This window comes from Pan paniscus, chromosome 22 (genome assembly GCF_029289425.2).
Source record: "Pan paniscus chromosome 22, NHGRI_mPanPan1-v2.0_pri, whole genome shotgun sequence".
Taxonomy (NCBI): Eukaryota; Metazoa; Chordata; class Mammalia; order Primates; family Hominidae; genus Pan; species Pan paniscus.
Genome location: NC_073271.2, coordinates 32004312 through 32010097, shown reverse-complemented (window position 1 = coordinate 32010097; position 5786 = coordinate 32004312). Strand labels below are relative to the sequence as shown.

The following is a 5786-nucleotide window of genomic DNA, read 5'->3' as shown; positions in this document are numbered from 1 at the left end:
AGTTTTGTTTCTAAATCAGTGGTATTACTAGCTGAAATGTTTAGTAGAATACTGCACCTATAGTTCAGCAGTACTTTGATTATATCCCATTAAAAAAATCAAAATAATTAGCACATTCTTCTAATACCAAATAATTCTCCCACTTTTTATTTATTTTGACATACTTATATTTCCATAAACTTGCAAGTGGAAGATAAGCTGTTCAATAAAAGCTTTCTTATATATATAATATACAGAAATTATTTTAAAAGTCTGTTCATATAACAGATTATTTTGGTACTAACAAAAAACTAAGATACAAACAATTGGCTAGAAATGAAACCATCACTAACCCAAGACGCACAGGGCTTTCCTGCACTTCATTTCAGGAAAAAATTCCAAGTAATTCTTACTGTGTTAGAAGAATAAAGTACATTTGTCATAGTATATATTATCGTATTCCCTTAAAGCAGGGACTATTTAAAGTATTTAAATTAAACAATGTCCAGGCTTACTTTTGTCTGTACTTTCAGTAATAATCATATCACTGGTTACACACAATTCTCTCCTCATGCAAAAAAAAAAAAAAACCCAAAAAACAAAAAAACCCTCAGTTAATTGTTTTCTTAAGTCTAATTAAGCCAAACAAACTGATAATAACAATTTAATTAGCAAGCTGTAAATGAGAGAGGTATAGAAATTCAGCAGTTAAACTGTATTTCCTGCCTATAGTACTGCTGCTACTTAATCTATTTGCTTCGTGTATTAGAAGAATTCATAGGCATTGATGGTCAAAATAAGAATTTCAATATTGCAGCAAATGACAGAAGAGTGAGAGAAAGAGTTCCTAACGTTGTGACAATCTTAATGATCCTTTAAAAGGTAAAGGATTGTGTGCCTATGTGAGGAAAGGGGTAAGAAATAAAAGCAGGAGGTTAAGACAGGTATTTAAAGGGAATGCTGAGATAGCTACATTAGAATATTTATTGAAAAAAAGCTGCTCTGAAGTCTGCCCAGTGTACAAAAAACATACAATAGAAAAAACCAAAACAAAAAACAGAGGAGACATTAGTGCAAGTTTAACCTGATAATTTATTTGTGGGAAAAAAGCTAGTTTTGACAAGAAAAAGTTCAGACCTTTTCTTGTAAATACAAAGAAACACAACAGGAATTTTAAAGGTAGTAGGCCAGAAAATGCAACGGTAACTCTTACAACCCTTTTCAATTAAACAGACAAATCAAGTTGAAGACAAGCGTTAAAATACTACTCAGCTTGAATATTTATCAGTCTTTATATCCTGTTCAGTTGGCTTTTGATTAAAACAACAACAAACTTTATAAGAGCTACCACCACATTTAGAGTGATGACAATAAATGTTCCCCCCCAAAGATATTGTTTAACCTCTAAAGCATAAAAAGTTATATGATATCTTATACAAATTAACCAGTGTTTTTTACAAAAGTAATGCGGTTTTGGACTGATGATATTACACTGTATTTGTGGTAAAGTACTATGCACAAGAATATATTTTAGGCATTATCAGTCTCTATAAGGTTATCATTTAATTCTTGGCAATATATAATAACTGGTATGCATTTTGGTACTTAAGTCATGAATTGTGGAGAACAAGAAGCAATGCATTATAGTAACAGGGTTTATATCTAACAAACAATTGCAGCGTTGAACCAATCTCTTCTATGAACTTCGTGATTTCTTTTGCTGTTGGTCACTTGCAGTAGATCCTTGATTTGATTTTTCCGTATTCATGCTTTCTCCATCTACAGTCTCTAACATTTCTTCATCTTCGTCATCATTTAGGTCTTTTGAAATTGTCTAGCTAGTTTGATGATATTGAGTCCTTCATTGTAGTGAAACTTCCTTTTCATTTCAAATTGTCGCTTTTTTTCTTGTTCTTCAGGTGAGAGGTCACTATCCTCCTCTCCGCTGCTATCTTATTCCTGAACCCGATACTTTGGCTCCGAGCCTTCAGCAGCAGCGAATTTCTTAGCTAAGATATCTCGTTCCATGGTTTCAGTGGTCTCTGTATCACTACATACATCTTCATCATCACCTATAATACGATGGGAAGAAGTGCTTGGTTCATCTATTTTCATAAACCATAGTCTTTGTCTGCTGGATGATATGTCGCCAGGATGTTCATTTCATCTCACTTCTGGAATTTTTTTGCTCAGCTCCTCGTCCACACTCCCGTGGAGCTGTTAGGCCGACACCGCCGTAAAGGAAGTCATAGAGGAAGTTGTTCTTGAGGTTCTCCTTGATTGGCCGGTGCGAGGCTGTCCAGGCCGCCATTGCCGGGACTTCCGGCTCTTGGCTCAGGGTGGCTGCTCGGCGTGGAGTCCGCGAAGAGAAGGGTCAGACACTAGCTGAGACCCGCAGGCAGCCGTGGGGCCCGCTCAGGGCTAAAGCAGCCGCACCCGCTGTCTAGGAAACGGTTACCTGAGCGGTTGTCAGGACACAACGACCCAGACGCCAGAGCCAACGCCAAACGGGTAGAGGCCTCTCGAGCGCCCTTAACCACCGGCATTTGACTCGCAGCTCGCGGCGAGACTTCGGCCTGGAGCCCCCGCGCGGAGAGACGCCGACGCCGACGCCGACCACATTTATTCTTATTTCGAATGAGCCATTTTTCCCCCACTGGAAAACCTCCCTTCAATTAGGAAGATGAATTTCAAAGGTTCTGAAGAGTGGGTTAGCAACTTTCGTCAGAGTCCTCTTGGAAAGGTGAAATTGATGGTTCCATAGGGGAAAAAAAATTGGTTTCCCAATCTGCTTCTGAAAAGGAATTCTTCTGGCTGAATAGGTTGGTAGGTTGAGTCGAGTGACCTTCCTTGGGATGGGCTGCATTCTTCTGCTGTTTGATCCATGGAATCTTGGCCATTTTTAGGGCAGCCTAAGGGTGTGAGTCTGCTCTGGGACATATCGAGAGGCTGTGCTGTACATAGCAGTCCTTGGGCAGTTGGTCGCGGTTAGGATGTTGATGCAGACAACGTTCCATGTGGTTCCCCTGGAGTTAGCTGTACTCCTCTGGGAAGCCCCCAGGTGACCATTCTTTCAGAGTCCTCCGGAGGATGTGAAAAACCAGGAAAGCCTCCCTAAGGTCACACCTGCCTGAATCTGGTATCCATCTGGGTACATTCAGTCTCTGGGGACATCTGCTGGCCTAGGTTTATGGGTTGATGGACAATCAGTGGATAATGGAATCGGAAGCCTTAAATCAGACAACTTTCCAGGTCTAATCCAAGCCCTTCATGCTATTGATGAGACTGAGGCTCAGGTAAGAAAAAGAACTGAATGATGTTTAGAATCCAAGTGTCCTGACTCGTGCTTCAGGTCACTGCTGGGGCAGGGGTTTTCAAATAGCAGTGACCTTAATCACTTGGGTGCTTGTTAACCATGCAGATTCCTGGGCTACCTCTATGAGATTCTCGTTTTCATGAATACTCTGGGTTAAGATTATATAATTAAAATATAATGTGAGCTATATGGGTAATTTAAATTTTTCTAGTAGCCCTATGATAAAGGTAAAAAAAAAGTTTAGTAATATGTTTTAATCCGTTGTAGCCAAATTTTAACATATAATCACTATAAAAAGTTATTAATGAGTTAGTTGACTTTTTTGGGGTAGTAAGTCTTTGAAATTTGGTGTGTATTTTACAACACATCTAATTTATTTATTTGTTTATTCTGAGCCATTCTTCCTGATGTTCTCCCTCCCCCTACCCCCAGCAGGCCCCAGTGTGTGTTGTTCCCCACCATGTGTTTATGGGTTCTCATCATTCAGCTCACAATAATAAGTGGGAACATACAGTGTTTTGTTTTCTGTTCCTGCATTACTTCACTTAGAATTATGGCTTCCAGCTCCATCCATGTCCCTTCAAAGGGCATGATCCTTTTTATGATATATATATACTGCATAGTATATATATACTGCATAGTATATTCCATGGTGTATATGTACCACATTTTCTTTATCCAGTTTATCATTACTTTATCCAGTTTATCATTACTTTATCCAGTTTATCATTATTATATACATGGTGTATATGTACCACATTTTCTATATCCAGTTTATCATTGATGGGCATTTGGGTTGGTTCCATGTCTTGCAATTGTGAATAGTGCCACAGTGAACATATATTTGCATGTATTTTTAAAATAGAATGATTTCTATTCCTTTGGGTATATACTCAGTAATGAGACTGCTGGGTCCAATGGTATTTCTGCCTCCAGATCTTTGAGGAATCGCCACACTGTCTTCCACAATGGTTGAACTAATTTGCATTCGCACCAATAGTGTGAAAGCATTCCTATTTCTCCACAACCTCACCAGCATCTGTTGTTTTTAGACTTTTTAATAATCACCTTTCTGACTGGTATGAGATGGTATCTCCTTGTGGTTTTGATTTGCATTTCTCTGTTGATCAGTGATGTTGAGCCTTTTTTCATACACTTTTTGGCCACATGTATGTCTTCTCTAGAGAAGTGTCTGTTCATGTCCTTTGCCCACTTTTTAGTATTTTTTTCTTGTAAATTTGTTTAAGTTCCTTGTAGACCGTGGATATTAGACTTTTGTCAGAGGGATGGATTGCAAAATGGTTCTCCCATTCTGTAGGTTTTCTGTTTACACTGATGATAGTTTGTTTTGCTGTGCAGAAGCTCTTTAGTTTAATTAGATCCCATTTGACAATTTTTGCTTTGGTGCAATTGTTTTTGGCATTTTCATCATGAAATTTTTGCCCATGCCTATGTCCTGAATGGTATTGACTACATTTTCTTCTAGGATTTTTATAGTTTGGCGTTTCACATTGAAGTCTTTAATCTATCTTGAGTTAATTTTTGTCTGTGGTGTAAAGAAGGAGTCCAGTTTCAACTTTCTGCATATAGCTAGCCAGTTCTCCCAGCACCGTTTATTAAACGGAATCCTTTCCCCATTGCTTGTTTCTGTCAGGTTTGTTGAAGGGCAGATGGTTGTAGGTGTGCAATCTTATTTCTGAGTTCTCAGTTCTGTTCCATTGGTCTATGTGTCTGTGTTTCTACCAGTACTATACTGTTTTGGTTACTGTAGTATAATTTGAAGTTGGGTAGCATGATGCCTTCAGCTTTGTTGTTTTTGCTTAGAATTGTCTTGGCTATTCAGGCTCTTTTTTGGTTTCATCTGAATTTTAAAATAGTTTCTTCTAATTCTGCAGAGAATGTCAGTGGTAGTTTAATGGGACTAGCATTGAATTACTTTGGGCAGTATGGCCATTTTCACAATCTTGATTCTTCCTATCCATGAGCATGGAATGTTTTTCCATTTGTTTGTGTCCTCTCTGATTTCCTTGAGCAGTGGTTTGTAGTTGTCTTTGAAGAGGTGGTTCACTTCCCTTGTTAGCTGTATTCTTAGGTATTTTATTCTATTTGTAGCAATTGTGAATAGGAGTTCATTCCTGATTTGGCTCTCTGCTTGCCTGTTGTTGATGTGTAAGAATGCTAGTGATTTTTGCATATTGATTTTGTATCTTGAAACTTTGCTGAGGTTGCTTATCAGCTTAAGAAGCTTTTGGGCTGAGGTAATGGGGTTTTCTAGATATAAGATCATGTCATCTGCAAACAAAGATAATTTGACTTCTTCTTTTTCTATTTTAATACTTCTTATTTCTTTCTTTTGCCTGATTGCCCTGGCCACAACTTGTCTTGTGCTGGTTTTCAAGAACTTCTTGATTTCTGCCTTACTTTCATTATTTACCCAGGAGTCATTCAGGAGCAGGTTGTTCAGTTTCCACGTAGTTGTGTGGTTTTGAGT

The 5786-nt window shown here is 38.3% G+C and overlaps 1 pseudogene; it reads right to left on the bottom strand.

Annotated features, from left to right (window-relative positions):
• Positions 1-1675: 1675 nt before the first annotated feature.
• LOC129394966 (protein phosphatase inhibitor 2-like) lies at positions 1676-2290 on the bottom strand (annotated as a pseudogene).
• Positions 2291-5786: the final 3496 nt, after the last annotated feature.